The sequence below is a fragment of the Podarcis filfolensis genome (assembly GCF_964270895.1).
Source record: "Podarcis filfolensis genome assembly, chromosome: 7".
In the NCBI taxonomy this organism is placed as follows: Eukaryota; Metazoa; Chordata; class Lepidosauria; order Squamata; family Lacertidae; genus Podarcis; species Podarcis filfolensis.
In genome coordinates, this window is record NC_139603.1 from 90,642,339 (window position 1) to 90,661,013 (window position 18,675).

General features: G+C 48.2%; 2 protein-coding genes across 3 annotated transcripts in view; both read left to right on the forward strand.

Annotated features, from left to right (window-relative positions):
• SLC52A2 (solute carrier family 52 member 2) overlaps positions 1–18,675 on the forward strand; it is a 304,222-nt gene that overhangs the window by 114,990 nt on the left and 170,557 nt on the right. The gene's annotated exons all lie outside the window — the stretch shown is intronic.
• Positions 1–18,675, forward strand: part of BOP1 (BOP1 ribosomal biogenesis factor) — a 64,418-nt gene that overhangs the window by 18,640 nt on the left and 27,103 nt on the right. The gene's annotated exons all lie outside the window — the stretch shown is intronic.

Sequence of the window (18,675 nt, forward strand, 5' to 3'; positions counted from 1 at the left end):
GTTGCTACTGCGATACCCCGCCAAACAGCTGATTCACCTGGTAGCGCAGCAGCAGCAGCAGCAGCAAAAACAAAGATATGTCTTTTGCTGTTTTGCTAGTCTGCTGACCCCCTGAATCACCAGGCAGCAATTTTTTATTTTATTATTATTATTTTTTGCTGCTGCTGTTGCACTACCAAGTGAATCAGGTGTTTGGCGGGGGGTAGCACGGTAGCAAAAGAGGTGTCTTTTGCTGCTTCCCTAGCCTGCTAATCCCCTCATTCACCCTGCAGCAAAAAAATAAAATTAAAGTAAAACTACTGCTATCTGTCTTTTTTTTAAAAAATCCATTAAAGAAAGAAAATTGGTGACCAGGCATTCTGTTTTTGTGCCCACAATCCAGGTCCCAGGAGCCATATGGCTCCTAACTTTTGTACCCCAGTTTCTAATGCTGGAAGAGAGAGCATTGCAGACATGGGTTAAACCATTCAGAAACCAAATCCAGCCTTGTTTGTTAGCTGTGTTCATAAGCTGCCCTAGAAGAGAGTTCTCAAGGCCCCTGATGAGAGAGAAAACCATTGACAGCTCCAGCCTGGTTGGCTGCTGTGAGAACAGGGTGCTGCACTTGGTGGGCCAGGGGCCTGATCCAGCTCGCTTGTCTTTTGTCCTTCTGCCTTGGGCTCTCTCTCTGTGTGTGTGGCTGGCATTGGAACCCAAGCCTTGTATTCTGCCTCCTGGGCTTTGCCAGGGGTGTTGCAAGTGGGCATCTTGGGCTGCTGAGGGCTTGCTTGTTCGTTTCAGCTTCTCTCCCATCCTCTGAGCACACAGCAAGGCCCAGCACGCATGCCAGCCAGGAAACCAGGGTGGCTGGGTTATTGGGCAGTGGCGGGCAGACTGCTTTGCCTGCTGTTGCCCTCAGAGAGGTCAGTGCTGCCTGGCATCCTGCTCTGGTCCAGCTTAGCCACTTGGCTGACGTATCACCGCCTGTGTGCAGACGCCGGCATGGCAAGGAAGCCCAGCGGCACTTCTATTTTGGGCTCTCCAGGCAGAGAGCTGCCCTCTCTCTCGGCTTGGGGCTGGGTGTGGTGTGAGGCCCCCCTGCCGAAGAACGGGTGTGGGTGCCCTCATAAAAAGAGGGAAGGAATTACTCTGTCTTCTGGCCTCCCCCAAATTGATTTTTGAAGTGTTTGCATAGAAGTGTGTTATGTGGGAGGAAAAAGAGAGGGGGTTGGCAGGGAGAGCTTTTTTTATCCTGGAAAAAATGACATCAGTGAATAGTTGAAACGATCATCTCTCTCTCTCTCTCTGACCCAGAAAGGGAGAGAAACCCGCAGCAGCTTTGAGGTGAGGAGTGGAAACTTTCTTTCCATTTATTTCCCCCCTCTGTGCTCTGGGTTCGTCTCGGCTTACGGCTGCCCTTTTGGAGGCAGGTTTACCTCCATTCCGCCGGGGTCTGCTGGGATTCCTGCCTTGCTGCCGGAACCAGAGCTCCAAAGAGGAAGGAAAGTGGGCTTAGTCAACCCAGCCGTGTCTGGTGCTGTCGGCACCCGGCAGCTGCTGCTGCTGCTGCTGCTGCTACTTGCCTTTGCTTTCTCCAAAACGCCCGGCGCAGGTTGCAGAAGCTCAGCAGGGCTGCTTTCTGAGAGCTGTGCTCCACGGGCCATTTCTTCCACCTGTGCAGTTGTTAGAAGTGATGGATAGCTACGGCCTTCTCAGTTCATGGTACGAGACATCAGGTGTCACCTAGAGAGGTTATGCACAAATGTGGTCTCTGGCCATCGCAGGTCTCTTTGGGTGACTCTGGTTGTCCAACGTGCTGTGAAAGATTTCTCTTCTTCCCCAGGCCAGGGAACAGGTATCTCTTGCAAACTATGGAGAAAGAAAAAGCAGGGTGGATTTGATTTAAATCAAATCGATTTCAATCACTAGTCAGTAAGACTTGATTTAAATCACTAGTCAGTAAGATTTTATTTAAATCTTTTTTTTTTTTTTTACAGAAAGACTCGTTCTTACTGGTATAATTTTAATATTGACAACCAGATGAAGGTTTCGTTTTTGGAATAATAAATTTTCAGAGTAGTTTTTACAGTTATATCAAAAATCACTGATTTGGTTATACTATTAGGAATACACAGACAGATAATTATGAAATTATTGTGAGGTTTAATAAGTTAACTGTTTATATTTGGACAACTGTTATGCTGTACTTTATTGGAAGGAGAAAAATAATCATTTCCTTAATAACAATTTATTTAACTAAAACAATAGGATTATAGCATATGTATCCATGTTTGTTAACTGATTTGGTAAATGGTTTTTTTGTTAAAAAAAACTTGGACTGAGTTTTAGCGCACATGAAAAACTTAAAACAAATCCTTATTTCCTGATGAATAGCCTTTGGACTATAATGTAACCTAAATAGAAAATTATCTTTAGAACGATTTTTTCCACCAAAACCATTTTATTTTAAAATCTGATTTAAACCAAAAAAATCATTGATTTTTATCCACCCTGAGGAAAAGCAAATCTGGTCCTGTACCAAGTTCCTTGGCATTGTCTGCCTTCTCTCCCGTCATCCCTAGTGATGGAGGCACTTGGAAGCAGCAGCCGTGGTTCTCCCTTTTTGGTTGTCTCCAGAGCCCACCATGGCCAAAGTGCCCCCCTCAGCTCCCAAATGGGGAGCTGCTCATTTGGCTCTAACACATTGCAGTGCCTTTTCAAAGGTGGCTCCCTGCTTGTGGAACACACTTCAGGGTGAGGGGCATCTTTCTCCCTCATTATTTACTTTTAGGAGGAATTTAAAACATTCCTGTTTACCCAGGCATGTGATGATACTGAAAGATGCTGTTCCTGGAAATACTGAGTTCGCTGGTTGAGAATTTTTTTAACTGTTTTTAGAATGTGTTTCAAAATGTTTTTATTTCCTTTTGGAGGGAGAATAAATAAATAATTCCTTTCTACGTCCTGGTTGGGTGGGAACCACAAAACTGGCCAATTACCATGAAAATTCAAGATTTGTGGACTTCTCATTCCTGGAGCCCATCCTGGCTACTACAGTTTTTTTAAAAAAATAATAATATTTATTACTTTTCCAACAATTTAGACACTACAAAATAAACAATACAATACAAAAACACTACATGACACTAACACATTAAACTAACAAAACAAAACAAAAACAGTTTAAAACACATCAAACAATTTCAATATCTTATCTTTCATTCACTTTTTCAACGACCTCCTCACACCTCCCTTTTTGTATTCCACTTCTATTAATCGTTTCAGCAATTCCTTTCCATCTTCCTCTGTTTTCTATCCTATAATTATCTTAACATATTTTTACCTTATTTTTTCCTTTAATGCTCTATTAACCTATTTATACTTAATTCCTTATAACATTTCTACTAAAGCCATATAACTTCATTCCAATGTTTTTCTAACATTCATTAATTTTACAGTATTTCTGTAAATAGTCTTTAAACTTTTTCCAGTCTTCTTCCACCGACTCTTCTCCCTGGTCTCGGATTCTGCCAGTTCCATATAGTCCATCAACTTCATCTGCCATTCTTCCCGGGTGGGTAAATCTTGTGTCTTCCAGTACTTCACGATGAGTATTCTTGCTGCTGTTGTTGCATACATAAAAAAAGTTCTATCCTTCTTTGGCACCAATTGGCCAACCATGCCCAGGAGAAAGGCTTCTTCAGGAAGGTATATTTAAATACCCTTTTCATTTCATTATAAACCATCTCCCAGAATGTCTTAATCCTTGGGCATGTCCACCAAAGGTGAAAGAATGTACCTTCAGTCTCATTACATTTCCAACATTTATTGTCGGGCAAATAGTAAATTTTTGCAAGCTTGACTGGTGTCATGTACCACCTATAAATCATTTTCATTAAATTTTCTCTTAGGACATTACATGCCGTGAATTTCATACCTGTGGTCCATAACTGTTCCCAGTCAGCCATCATTATGTTATGTCCAACGTCTTGTGCCCATTTAATCATAGCTGATTTCACCATTTCATCCTGAGTGTTCCATTTCAACAGCAAGTTATACATTCTTGACAAATTCTTGGTTTTTGAATCTAACAATTCTGTTTCCAATTTTGATTTTTCCACCTGGAAACCAACTTTTTTGTCCAAATTGTATGCCTCCATTATTTGATAATAATGGAGCCAATCTCGCACTTTGTTTTTCAATTTTTCAAAGCTCTGCAATTTTATTTTGTCTCCATCTTGTTCCAGAATTTCCCAATATTTCGGCCATTTGGCCTCCATATTGAGTTTTTTCTGAGCCTTCGCTTCCATTGGTGACAACCACCTTGGGGTTTTATTTTCTAGCAAGTCCTTATATCTTATCCAGACATTAAACAGTGCTTTTCTGACAATATGGTTTTTAAACGCTTTATGTGCTTTGACCTTATCGTCTGGCTACTACAGTTTGAAGAAGAATTCTGTGGAACTTGAAAGCTTGCAAAATGCATTGTAAACTTTGGTCCTAAGCATCATATTAACCCAGCCCATTTTGGTGTTAGTAAAGTAGATTTCATTTCTTGCTGCAATTAAGAGACGTTGGTGCTTGGGTAATAATTAGAAAATGAAGGGGCACCGTTGCTCAACGGAAGGGTAATGAGTTGTTGTAACATCTACATCTTCAGAAATGGGTTGTGAAGTTGGTAAAGCGGATCTTAGGGTTGGAGAGGGCAGACCAGTGGGTGGCCCAGGTGTCTGGTCTCCAGCCAAAGCTGGGGGCATTGTGGAGCCCTTCAGAAATACTTTGGTTGCTTCCCACATTGCCATTCAGCCACGTGCTTGTCTGGGGGGCACCTGGGGGAGACATAGAGACACATCAGTGGGAAATGATGATAAGAACAGAAGACCCAAGTTCTTCCTTTTCTGCTTGGAGAGCTTATGGGCAGTGAGATGATGGATCCCGGTGGCATGGAGGTGAGGAGGGGCAAACCTGGCAAAGACCTGATCTCCTTTTCCTCGGTAGGTGAGCCTTGGGCTGCCTCCCATCCACGTGCATTTGTGTACATTCCCGCAGCAGGCAGCTCTCCTCGCCATGCTCAGGAATGTCTTGGCACCAGGGACGATGCTCCGATGCTTGAGCCCCACGTCATCCTGTCCTCTGCCCGTCTTTCCCCCCAGGCTGCTGCTGCTACGTTGGTTTTAATTTACACCCAGCATGAAGTATTTTATTTTTCTGGAAGGCAAGGGTAGGGTTTCAGAGTTCCTTTCCCCTCAGTTTAATTGAGCTTTAATGAAGATGGATCCAGAAAGATTTCTCAGGAAGAAAAGCAGTTCCTCTGCAGGGTTTATACTTAAGGCTAGGAATTCACTCGTCATCGGATCGGCTAGACTGGAAGATGCCAGCTCACGGGTACTTATTATTTTTATGTGAAAAGGAGTAGACAGTCCTTGTTGATTTCAAATAAGCCACAAATCTGGAGGCAATTGCAATCGCTTTTGACAGTGAAAGCCATGAGATATAGTTCCCCAACTCAAGAAATGATAAACCTTTAGGAGGGAAGGGACCGCAAATGGTGCGCCCACACAAGTGAAGCCCAAACTAGCATAAGCTGTACTTGAAAGTGCAGTAATGGATCTACCCTTGTTCCAACCTCCATGCTTGAGAAGAGAGTCTAAATTTATGTGGCAAACTCTTGAACGTGGAAAGTGCCCTCAGTGCAGCTAGCTCAGTATTGGCTCTCCAGGATTTCGGGCACAGCTCTCTCCCAGCTGTTACTGGTTTCTACTTGTAATGGAGCTGACAGCTTTGGAAGGAGCTGCCGGGAGCCCTGGGCATCCTGTCTATGGCACTCTCTTTGCTTCTCACCTGCTCCATTTCCCCATTCTTTTGGGAAGAAGCATAATAATGGCCCAACAGGGTTATCTTATAAAAGCTGAATGTTGGACAATTCAGGACAGACTCACCACTCCCACTCGATGTAGTGGTGGCCACCAGCTTAGCTGGATTTAAAAGAGAATTTCAACAGATTCATAGAGGATGACTACCAATGGGTCCTAGTCTTGCTTGCACAGTATGAGAATCAGTCTGCCTATGAATGTCAGTTGCTGAGAATCACTGCTGTTGCCCTCCAGTCCTGCTTGTGGGCTTCCCAGAAGAGGCAGCTGGTTGACTACTGTGAGAACCGGAACCTGGGCTAGAGCGGCCAGCTTTGGCCTGATCCAGCTGCAGCCAAGCTCTTCTTACGTAAGAGCTCCTTGATTGTGGCGCCTGTATCTTGAGGTTTGTCGCTCAAAGCGGAGGTGCCAGGTTGCAAGCGCAGCTCCAGCGCCTCATTTTTTTCACTCCCTCCCTCCCTTATGGCTTTCCGGGGTCAGTTGGGCTGAAGAAGGGGACTCTATCCAGATCCCCTCTCTCCCAATTTGCCCACACCCAGGAAATTTTTGTATCTTTCCTTTGCTAGAGTCAGGTTTTCCTATCACAGAAAAACAGCAGTTTTTCTCATTTGCACATTGCATGCAGATGGCAACCAAAGACCCGCGTCCGGATGTGAAGCCCTCTTTTCCATAGATAGGCTGCTGAAGGGGCCAAGCCCCTCCCCAGAGTGAGGAAAATGGCTGTTGGGGCAGTTGGCTGCAGGGCATGATTTGGAAAGCTCTCTGAAAGTTGCCCGCCTTAGCCTTAAACTCCTAGAACAGGCCCTTGCCTTCATGAAGGTTGCCAGAGGAAACCTTTAAAAGATGAAGGGAGGGGAAAAACATTGCAGAGCTGAGGACTGTCAGAGCATCTTGACTCTGGAAGAGAACTTGGGGGGGGGTGGAGGGAGAGTGGAATTCTTAGAGCAGAGTTACAACTGCATCAAGAATCTCATCATACAGTCTTTAACACAGATAAAAAATGATCCTGGGGGAAATTGGAGAATTGATTTAAAAACAGTAAGGTGGAGCTCAACAAATCTGTAAAATATTATGTATGGGGAAGGAGAAACCAAATAGTAGACTTGGAAGTGGCAAAAGGCTGTCTAGTCCTCTTCCACCCACCCACTCAAAAGACGCCTCCCAAGCCCACACAGTGCAGGAGCTCAGAGCAGACAGAAGGTGCCCTGAGCAAAGTGCTTTGAGAGCAAACGGCTCCAGATGTCTCAGACACACCAGCCGAGCTACATGCTGCGAAGAGAGAGAAGCACTTTCCTCTGCTCATCAGTTGGTCTGCAGAGGGTTCAGTCCTGCTGGCTGCTGCTTTGTGTTGCCCTCATGGATCAACATTGGCAGGTGCACATGGCTGCCTATTAGTCACTTGACATCATCATGATACCCACCTGTCAGAGTTGGCTCGCAGGGGTGGGGGGAGATAAAGGCTTGGTCTCCTGGGCCAAAGAGGTTCTCCACCCCTGCTGCAGCTTGACAGCTGCTGCCCCCAGTGTTGTTAGGACACAGGCCTCTTTCCAAGTCACTGTGGCTGTGAAGCTGATGTGGCTTGCTCTGTGAGATAGAGGATTCCCTGGTGGTTGTACAGGCGTCTGATGCCCTTACTTGAAGGAGGATGAGACATCTGTACCTCCACCCCATGATGTTGTTGGACTCCAGCTCCCTTCAGTGTTGTGGTCAATGGTCAGGGATGGTGATGAGGCGAGTCGTAGTCTGGAGGAGCACAGCATCTGGAGGCCCACAAGCTCCCCACCCTGACTGTAAGCAAACATCCCAAATGAGAAACACCTGCGAAGACTAAGGGACCTCCGGTCTATACAAGTTTGGGGTTGGGTCTCTGCGGCAGATGCACAGTCTTATATGCAGGGCTCTGCTCCCCGTGAATGTGTCCTCAGCTCTGTGGTTTGCCTTCCTCTGCTCTGGAATTGCAAAGAGGCCTGCAGCGTTGCTTTGATGGTAATCTTCGTTGTTACTACAGTTCTGCCATGGAGTCTTGGCAAGGCTTTGAGCTCCCTCCGTTTGCTTGCTCTGCCTCCTGAAGGAAATCTTTATTTAATGGGCTTTTCTGCAGAGCAGGGCCTGTGTTTGCCTAAGCAGGAGGGATATTGACATGGAAGTCTTGGCAGCTTCTCTCTGACAGTTTTCTGGGATTCTGGGCTGCCTTGTTACGCTTTCGGAGAGTTTGTGTGCGTTTGTGTGGTTTCAGCATTCTGGAGGGGTATGGGCCAAGGCCAACCTTTGTCACCTTTATTGTTTTCCTATGTCCAGTGCCTCTTAGCCATTTTGTCTCATCCACAATCTGTGATCCCACCTGATTACTAACACTGCATGCAGAGAAAGTATACAAGAACAGAGTCTCATCCTGAGTCAGAGCATTGGCCCATCCAGCTCAGTGTTGTCTACACTGACTGGCAAAAACTCTCCAGGCTTCTACACTACTTGGAAGTGCCGGAGATTAAAGCTGGGACTTTCTGTGTGGAAATCAGATCCTCCAGCACTGCGTTATGGCCCTTTCCTGAAGGTGAAAGCCTTGGTGCTTTGAGAGGGGTAAAAGGAGGAAGATTATAATTCTTTCAGAACAAAAATTACTGCTTAAGAATGGCACCAGTCACGGCTGTGTGTGTAAGTTCTTCTGAGAGGCAGCCAGGAAAGCAGAGGGATGGACACGTGCACAGGCTCATATCCCTTCTCAGCCATGACCTTGGGACACCCCATTATTGCTTTGCCACCATTTCCCACCTGTAAAATGGGAAGAACAGTGGCTTGCTTGGCTGGTGTGTTGTGACAAAGTAATAATAACGGCTGCAGCAAGGCAGTTTGTGAAGTGCTTGATTGTGATTGAAAAGGAGAAAGTAATTAGTCTGCTACAGTTAGAAAGATGTGAACCACTCTGATTCTGATTTGATTCTAATTGATTTTGATTTTAATTGATTGCTTGATTTTATCTTGATGTGTTATATAATTGATGTTAGTCACTCTGAGCCCAGTTTCGGCCAGAGAGGGCGGGGTATAAATAAAAATTATTATTATTATTATTATTATTATTATTACTATTATTCAGGCTTAGCTACCCTCCAGCTTTGTGCTGCCTCAGGACCCAACTGTGATGCTGCCTTGCTTCCTCCTCATTCTGGGGAGGGGCAGGGAAGTTTGCTTACCCACCCAGTTTGAGGCTGACATAGGGCTGTGCTTCATCTGTGTCTCTTATAACCTTTAACAAGCTGGGCCTGGTTTGCACAGAAGCAAGATCTGGGTGGTTCCTTTATAAGGGAGCTGTGGAGGATGGTTTGGGGGGGGGGCAGTGAGCAGTTTTTGCCCCTGGACTGCACAGTGTTGGAAGGTGCCCTGGGTACTTCTCCAGTGAGAACATGCAGCCTTGGGGGTAGCGAGTCCTTTGCCAGAGAGATGTGTGTGTTGCTGCCAAATGCAGACGCACCCTGTAACTCCAAAACTTCCAGCTACATGGAGCTCTCTGGAGTCTTCAGCAACGTGCTGCCATCCCACCAGCCAGGCAGTTAATAAGCAGGCCTGGTCTGCTTAACAGAGAGGGCTGGAAGGGGTCCTGCTGCAATGAGCCCTTCTTCCCATTCCCAGCCAGCTTGAGGGAAGGCTGGCCTGGAGCAGAGAGTTTCGTTTCTTCCTCTTGCCGGAGGACCTTGGCAAATCCCAGGGCACCAACAAGGGATATCTGTGCCCTTTGGGAGTGGCTCTTGAGGTGTCTAGAATGGAAAAGTCCAGTTGTCAAAGCTGAGAGCAGGACGCGCCAGTAGCAACAGCCGATTGGGGTAGTGGCAGCTGAGGCCAAAACACAAGGAATCTTGGAGGCAGAAAGAGAAACTTTCTCTGCAGGCCATAAATCAGCCTGGAAAAGAGGGGAGTTCAGGATCTGGCATGGAAGAGCTGTTGACTGCCTGGAAGCTGGGGTGCTGCTGTGCCCCCAAAGGAGAGTTTGAGTCTCTGCCGGGATGTGCAGGGGGAGAGAGGCAGAAACTGGAACAATCTTGCTGGGGAAAGGAAGGAGACCCTTGAGGACTTAATGCCCTAAAGGGAGTGCTGCATACCTTGGCCTGATGGGAGGATTGCTTCTGCTGCTTTGGGACGCAAATGCACACAAAGGGAGAGAAAGAAACATGGACTTCTTTCATAGAATCACAGAACTGTAGAGTTGGAAGGGATCCCAAGGGTCATGTAGTCCATCCCCTGCAGTGCAAGAATCTCAACCCACAGTGCCCCATCCAATTTGAAACCATACTGGACCCTGCTTAGCTTTGCAAATGTGCTAGTAGTTTTATTGCTTTGTGTTTGCTTTGCTATCTCTTAGTTCTGTGTCTTTTCTTTCCCCAATAAAATGCACCAGTTGTTTTAAGAGCTCCTTACTGATTTCACTGGCAGGTTCTGCCTACATCTCATATCTTCTAATCCTTGAAATTCACACTCCTGAATAGTGCTACAGGCTCCCCCCCACCAAATCAGTGCTACAGTCTTAAAGAGGGAGGGGGGTATCTGGAATGCTGTATGGCTTAAAAGTACTGTAGGACAGACAGACACCTCTGCAACCATTCACTATGGCAGATCCTATGGGATAATCCCAATAATATAAGCCGCCCTGATGTGAGCTATGAAAGACCGTGCTCAGGACAGCGACTGCTTTGATAATTGAGATTCTGAGCTGCTGTTTCTGCTCCTTTGGGCCTGTTGGGCTCTCGCCGTTGTGAGCTGGCCCCCTCCGTGGCGGAGGGGTGCCTGTGCTTGTGCAAACAAGGGTCTGCCTGTGCCCCCTCTTCCGCCCGCTGCCGCGTGCTCCCCTTCCCGCCCCATTCCCTTCAATTGGAGCTGACGCACGCTATTTGTCGGAGATAAAAAATAGCAGAGGAGTAATGGAAAGACAGAAGGCACAGGAAGGCGGTTTGGTCGTTAGAGACAGAAGAGCAGAATTAACGTGCAGTGGGGGATTTGGAGCGAACACTGCCTGCATTGTAATCGGAGAGGGGCAAGGGGGGGAGAGAGAGACCGAGTGAGCGAGACTGACCCCCAATCCCCTGGAGGGACGCGGGGAGAGTAGCAACGAGGAGAGAGTGAAGGATTCCAGAGGTGGACTGGCTTCCTCTTTCACCAGACAGACACAAGGGAGACGGGCAGGGCGCCAGCTCCTGTACCTGCACTTCCAATCTGGGCCATTGACAGCTGGAGCTACTTTGCAGGGGGGGGAGGGGGAGGCAGGCAGGGCAGCAGCATGCAGGCTCTTCCGCTGGAAAGGGGAGGGATGGTGCCTTGTGAAGTCGGGCGGCTGCTGCTGCCGCTGCCGCTGCTGCCGGTGGACGTGGTGGAGGAGGTGCAGGAGCCGTAGTCTCAAAGCAGTGGCAATGGAGGGGTGCCAGGGTACCCTGTCCCCAGAGGAGCCAGCCAGAGACCCTCAGCCAGGCAGTCTGCAACCCTGAGCTCAGGCGAGACGGGACGGACCTGGGGACAGATCTGCAGACACCGTCCCAGCTGGCAAGCGTTGAGCAAGCAGGCCAGCCTCCCTGGGGGAGGGAGAGCCTCGCAGCAGCTAAATCAGAGGAAGAAAGGGCTGCCACGCCAGTCCCACCGGGGGAAGAGGGAGGGGGGCACATGTGTTTCTTGGCAGCCTTGCAGGTGCAAAACAGTGACGCAGGCATAAGCACCTTGTGATGGATCATGTGGTGAGGGCAGCAGTTCATTCACTCTTCCACCCACCCAATTTGGGGCAGGAGGCCCAGGTCCTCAGTCCTCTTCCCCCTGGGTGTAGAGGAAGCCCCGCCAGGAGTGCCAAGGTCCCTCTTTGGGACAGCTGTGCATGTGGCTGATGGACCCAAAATGTGATGCCTTTCCCTCTTATTGTGGGGAGAGGAGAGTGTTTCAGTGCAGGGTGGGAAAGTGGGAGAAGGGCTGGGAGGGGTTGGAGGGCAGCTGGGCCCCCAGTACACCTGAGCCCTTCTCCGGGCTCCTCTGGCCTGCCTACTTTTCAGCTGCTTCTCCAATACAAATACATGCATGCATATAGAATCTTATTTGTATGCCGCCTTTGCACAGTTCAAGGCGGCTTACCACATGAAAAAAGTAGTCATAAGCAATAAATAAAGCATTTAAAAACAAAGCTGATCAATTTCCACATCAATCACAACATGATCTATAATACAAAAAACCAACAACCCCCCCCCCACTACTACCAAGCAGCACCCCAGCCCAAGAGTCTGTTCAGCAGCCTCAACTTTTGTAGCTGGAGTCAGTCAGGTGCTGCTCAGAGCACAGATGGGGCCAGGCAAGGTGTGGGGAGGGAAGGTGGAGTGGCGTTGTTGGAGCAGAAAGAGCAGGGCTGGTGGGGAGGAGAGTTGAGGCACTGCAGCCTGATTGCTGTGTTAAGACTGTGGATTGCACAGATCCATGGAGGCGTCTTCATGTGGTGGCTGCAGTGACATGTTGCGGGGGCACAAGAAGTGCTACGGTTTGCATTTGACTTTTTAGTGGCACCCGAGATGGTGTGTGAAGCATTGACATCTGCTTCTTTCCTCATCCCAGCCCCACACAGTGGGGGAGGGGGGCTTTTATAGGAGGCCCAAACGTGCCAAAGATGCCCAAGCCAGTTGTCCCTGTTCTGAACTCATGAATACTCGAGGCATCTTCTTGTCTTTACCTTGTTCCAAGCAGGGATTGAAGCCAGAGTGGCATCCTTTCCACCCCAGCCATCTGTGGGTTCCTGGAGGATTAGGAAGAGGAAATCTGGACTTAGGTTACTCTCAATATTGTGTTTTAATTTTCTTTGATTCTGATCGTGTTGGCTCTCTAGTCTCTCTTCTCCCCAGCCCCAAAGCCCTTAATAGCTTGGCTTTGAGCAATTCCTCTCCACGTGCTCCTCTGGCTTCTTGTTTCTAGAGCACCCTGGGGAGGTCCGTAGCCTTGTGGAAGATGACTGGAACTTGGTCCATGGGGTGGGAGCACCGGAGGGCTTGGCGCTTCATCTGACGTTGAGCGGGCTTGCTGGCTCCCACTTACTCTTGTGTTCTTCCACACTGGAAGATTTCACTTGCCCTATGGGACCAAAGGCTGGAGGCTTGTAAATCGAGATCCAGCTTGTGGCGTGTGCATTTGCTCTGGAGAAAATCCCCACCAGGGCGGGAGAGCAGAGGCTCCTCCTGCCAGTTCTGGTAATGCTTAGCAATGCTGCACATGCTCCTCACCTGTGCTCTTTGACTGCTTGGCCTATTTCAAACTAGCAAAGTTGGGTGTGGAGGAATGGTGCCTGTAAGAGGAGGAGGAGGAGGAGGAGGTGTGGAAGGGATTTCTTCAAATAAGTATATTGAACTCATGAAACACTCTTTGTCAGATGAACAAGTAAAGCAGTTGAAGCTGCTGACATGTTCATCAGTAGAGGACCAGAGTCTTCTGTCTTAGAGTGACCTCCCAGTTACTTACCACCTTCGGTTGTAGACTACTTTTGAAGTCTTTCTCAGCCCTGTAGACGCTGCACTCCTGAACCGAAGCTGGATGCTTTTATTTTTCTTGAAACCAGTTTGCTGGTCCTTCTGGGTTGAGATGAGTATTGGTACAGACAGTGTTTCAATGATTTCCTACTGCATGCAAACTTGTCTTACTGGACAATACATTGAGGATGTTTCTCTAAAAAGCTTCTCTAAAGCTTTTATACAAAATGGCTCTGTGAGTGTGAAGAGGCCCCCCCCCCTTTTAACTGCTCTCAGCCCCCTGTCATTCAAGTCCTCTCTCACTCTCTCTGTTTGCCGAAGGGCATTCGTTCTGGCAGTTGACCTCTTCTTCTGCCCCCACAGCTCTGCAATGTTCTTCATTGCCACGTTGGTGTTCAGATTTGAGAGCCATTGAGCAACCACCTGTTCAGAAGAGGCGCCACTTTGTATTAGGATGGAGGCACAGCTCTTGGAGATGCCTCTCCCAGCTTGCCCTCATGCTTTGTTGGAAGCTACCCAGAGTAGCTGAGGCAACCCAGTCAGATGGGTAGAGTACAAGAAATACTTATTATTATCATAATCATTATTACTGAAGCCCGTTGCCCATGGGCGCTGCAGGATTGGGGCCATGGCGTGCTCCACTCCCTTTCTGGCAGGTCCTGAGAGTGCTTTGCCAGCTGCCAAGTCCAGACACACATCCCATCCTATCTACGTCAAGAATCTTTTTCCTGGTGCATGGATTTAGAGCTACTCCAAAGAGCAGCTATTCCCATCTGGGAGTTTCCTTCCTGGGAGTGCCCAGCCTGCGTTTTTAGCTCTCTCTCCTCCAATGGGACACCCCTGAAAGTGATCCAGAAAGGAAATGCCTTTGCTTTGTTTATGCTTCCCTTGCTTGGTTAACCCCCCCAAAAAAAATATGGCTTCCTAAAAGCATAAGCCTGGCCACCAAACGTGGGCCCAGATGAAAAGCTGCTCTGATGCTTCCAGGAGACGTTCAGCCCTGCGGGACAACCGCTGAGTGAATAGTTCACCTCTCAGGCTCTTGCCATCTGGACTTGCCATTCAGGTGAGGCTTCAAGAGAATGTACTTAGTTAATTGTAGGCTTATAGGGCTCTGTCAGCCAAAGTATACAGAAACAATGCGGCATCAAACAAGCCCATTGTCAGGATACATTATGCACCCCGGGCAACCTTCATATTCAGAGCATGTATAAACAGCCTGATGTTTTATAAAACTTTTAAGTGGTATACAATATAAAAACAATATCACTGAAACAGAAATGCAACATAAAACCAGTAAAACAGGTGAATGAAAGAAAGGAATATTAGGAATATTAGAAGGGAATATTAAAAGCATTAATTTAAACAAATAGTCCCAGTTTATGGGTCAGGGAAACCTGGGCAAGAAGACAAGCCTATCCAAAAGAAGAGCCTAAGGCTGTGGGAAACCTGCAATCAGGCTTCAACGTTTATTCCCCTCCTGTGGCTTCCAGCAACTGGGATTCAGAAGCATTGCCTCCTCCAAGTGTAGAGGCAGAGCAGAGTCATCAGGGCTAGAAGCCACCATAGTTCTCTCTTCCATGAATTTGCCTGATCCTCTTGTAAAGCCATCCAAGTTGGTGGCCATCACTGCCTCCCGTGGGAGTGAGTTCCATAGTTTAACCCTCAAAGCATCTCAGTTGAAACATGCAAAGAGATCAGGTCCCATAGTTCTACACCTGTACTGCCATCTGCAGGTGTGGTCTGCTGCAGATGAGGGTAATTTTAACCTGATGTTTAAAGAGTCGGGCAAAGGTGTGTCTCCATGTGGAAGCAGACTCCCAAGTCTCAAAGAAGGAAGTGAGTCTCTGGAAATGTCCTTTTCCCTCCCCCAGTTGTGGAATACAGACAGATATTTAGGACTGTTAAAGCAGTCTCCTAGACCCTGTCATCGGTGATGTCCCACACCTGGGAAAGATTTCCATACTTCCTGTGCTAATAACTGCAGCTTATTGTGCCCCAAGCTGAGGACTACTGTCATCACAAATTGGGTCAGTTCTCTCACCTGGCCCCAGTTTAACCTCTTGGCTAGAGGGGCACCCTCTGGGGCAGATTGGGGGGGAACTGCATAGGGGAGGAGAGGAAAGGGAATCCCATCATGCAAGCACAGGCCCACTCACACAACATTAGATATCCCCACAGTGTTTTTGGATTTTATTTTTAATTCTAAAATAGTGTTTATGCTAGCTTATCTATACTGTGAGCCATATTTGCCTTGAAAAGCAAGATGTAAAAAAAGAGTCACAACATTTTGTGAGAATATACTGAACTTTCCACGAGGCAAAGCTTTTTACCATTCTTCTGAGCATGCACGTGCAAACTTAGTCAAACTAGTTTTTTTCAAAGACCTTTTTTTAGAAAGGAAAAGAGAAATTGACTTTTGGTTATTGCGCCTTTTTAAAAAAAATGAAATGTGAGTGTTGAGAGTCTCCCTTCTCTGCCCACCCCGCAGCCTTCAGCAACCTGGTGCTCCCCAGTTTCTGTTGAACCACAGCTCCCATCAGCCTCAGCATCACAGGGCCACACTGGCTGGGAGTTATAGTCTGCAGTGCCTGGAGGCAGCAGGTTGGCTTCATCGGACCCCACTTGACGTTAAGGTCCCTAGGACAAGGCTCTCGCCTCTCACCTCACAGCTGCAAAGCATTGTGTGAAACTGACCCGCTGTAAATGCCAAGGAGCACGGTGGGGCTTGGAAGGCCTCTTGGCGGTTTCTTCAGAGCTGTGGCTAGCCCACATGCATGGAGCACTAGTCCACCCAGGCACAGCCTTGCCAGTAAATTCGGTGCCCTGGGGCAACTCTTTTCAACAGCCGCCGGAAAGGTGTGCATAAAAAGGCTTTCCCTTTCTTCTGCGGGACCTTTGCAACTTTAACAGCCACCCTATAATTTTCACCTGTGTTCTTTTAATGCCTTCCCAGCTGTGTGCGTTGCCAGAGGGTATCTGGCAGGGGGCCTGCATGGGGAAGGCATGCGCATGGAAGCAATCGGGAGGCAGGCTCCAGGGCTGCAAGCCAGTCCTCCTGAGGGCTGGTGCTCAGGGCAACCCTGTCGCCTCCCACAGGCTGGCTGTCCCCTCTGCAGGCCAGGGGCACAGAGCAAATGGGGAGCACCCCTTCGCTCTTAGGTGGCTCTCACTTGCCCTCCCGTGTTTGGGGGGTGGGGTGGGGTGCTGGGGATGGGATGGACTCCAGCCAGCGAGGCATCTGCTGCTCAGCTGCTGCCAGGCAATGGCTCCCCGGGTGCTTATTTGGCTAATGTGTATGAAAGTGCCATAAAGCTTCTCGGCTGGCAGACGGCCCGTTGTCTTGGCTCTTGGCTCAACAAGTGGCCGGTGTTGAAGCCCCACCACCACACTGTGGTCAGTATGGGGGGAGGGAGACTCGGGTGATGGAGGCCCCGTGCTGCCTTGGTGGTGACAGCCGAGGCTCGGGTTGCTGCTGGTGCTTTGGAGTCTCTAATTTGCCCCAGATCCGTGACGGGGGGCTGGAGGCCAGCACCTCCCCACCACCTTTGCTGCTAAGGAAAAATGCAATGTTGAGGAAACTGTAGACACAGACCCACCAGCGAGGAGGTGGCTCAGAATTATGCAAGGGCAATGCAGCTCCTCACAAAACACAGAATGTTAGAAAGCAAACCACCTCTTTCCCCCATTCAGCTAATAGTAACCCGTGGCTTCTGAACTGACAGCCCCAGAGGCTCAGAACACCATCGTTTTGCTTCTGTTTCCATGCTTCTGGCTGCAAAAGCCTCAAGGGGTTGTGGATGCTGACACATCTGGGAGCCAGCCTGAACCACTGGGTGCTAGCCGCATGCCTGGTCATCTCAGTGTTCAACCCCAACTTCAGGTCATTTATGAACAAGTTTAAAAGCCCCTTTCCTGATGCAAGTCATGGGGGTACGCCAGTTCTTGTATCCTAGCCCAGCACTATGTTTCGTATGGCAGCAAAACTGCCTTGAGAGACAAGGAGAGGGGTGTGTGACCCTGCTTATTCTCTTACACTGTTTTGCAGCTTTTGATTCTGCTGCTCACAGTAATCTCCTGGAATGGATCAATGTGGTGGTGGTTGGGGGCATTGCATTACAGCGGTTCCTGTCCTGTCTTTGGGCCTGTTTTCCAGAGTAGTTATGGGCGTAGGAGCTCAGCAGCATGGGAGTTAATCCTGTGGCACCCCACAAGGTTCCATTCTTTCCCCCGTACTATTTAATATCTGTAGGGAGCTGTCATCAGAGGATTTGGAGTGTTGTGTCACCAATAAGCTGGTGGCATATCTATCTCTGAGCCACCTGAATCATGAGAGGCAGTTCAAGTGCTTGGAGACAGTGATAGGTTGGATATGGGCCAACAGAAGGCAAGACAGTTTTTTTCTGTCCAAGAGGCAGGGAGACAGCCTATTTTGGACAGGGTTGCAGACCCCTGGAAGGAGCAGGCAAGTAGGAACCAGCATTGTCATTGGAGATCCAGGCACCCTTGATGACTGGGAGTGCCTGTTTCCATTGCCAGTTGGTTTACCAGATCAAAGATAAGTTGGCTGCTCTAATCCATGCTCTGGTAACTTCTACATTGGATCACACTCTATGTGCCCCTCCCCCCCTTGAAGATGGTTCAGAATGAGGCAGCCAGGTTACTGGCCAGGGTGACATGTAGAAAACACACAATTTCTGTTCTAAACAGTTTATCCCATTCTCCTACATGACTTGGGCCCCACATACCTGAAAGACTGCCTCCTTCCCTACAGACCCTGCCAGATGTTAGATTGGTAGAGGAGGCTGTCTGGGCACATTCACCTCTCTCAGAGGTTCAAGGGCTCTTTCTGTGGTGGCACCTCAGCTGTGGGATTTTCCCCTTTATGGGTGTGTCTGGTGTCTTCGCTATATAGCTTTCAGTGTATGCTGAAAGCATACCTGTTTCTTTACTCTGGTCTTTGACAGTTAAAAAGATTGTTTTCACAACCTATCTGGACATTGTTAATTAAAGAATTACAGTTTTGTTTTACTGTACTTTTCCATGTATCAGACAAGGTTTTTTTTTTATTTAAAAGTTATGTTAAAAATTGGGGGTCGTCTTATACATGGATCGTACATGGGGGGACATGGGATTGGTTGGTGTAGCCAGCTGGAGATTTTCAGCGGTTCTTGGGCATGTTATTAGTGTCTGCGGGAAGGGCTGATGTTGATTGGTTGTTGCTGCAGCAGTTGGGCGGGCGATTGGCGGCTTCTTTTGGCAAGGGGACAGATGATAGGTGGCTTTTGTAATGCATGCGAGTGGCAGCGTAGGTCCATCGGGTGAGTGACTTTTGGCAATCCCCCCCTAAAGAAAGC